This window comes from Mustela nivalis (genome assembly GCF_964662115.1).
Source record: "Mustela nivalis genome assembly, chromosome: 20".
NCBI lineage: Eukaryota > Metazoa > Chordata > Mammalia > Carnivora > Mustelidae > Mustela > Mustela nivalis.
This window is the reverse complement of record NC_139039.1, coordinates 8,421,660-8,422,021: the sequence shown is the minus strand read 5'-3', so window position 1 is coordinate 8,422,021 and position 362 is coordinate 8,421,660.

Sequence of the window (362 nt, the reverse complement as noted above, 5' to 3'; positions counted from 1 at the left end):
CTTCCTTTAAAATATTCTGTTCTTGGGGCGCCTGGGTGGCTCAGTGCGTTAAAACCTCTGCCTTCGGCTCAGGTCAAGCCCCACATCTTGCTCTCTGCTTCCTCCTCTCTCTCTGCCTGCCTCTCTGTCTACTTGTGATCTTTGCCTGTCAAATAAATAAATAAAATCTTTTAAAAAATAATAAAATAAAATATTATATTGTTTAGAAGCAAGTTAGACCAGCCCACACACTCAAGAGTTGGGATTCAAGCTCTACCTCCTGGAGGAAGCAGTACCACAGATTTTTAGCTGTATGTTAAAACCACCACTATAACTATTAAATATTTTGGGGGAAAATACTTCAAGTCTGTGAAAATATTCTG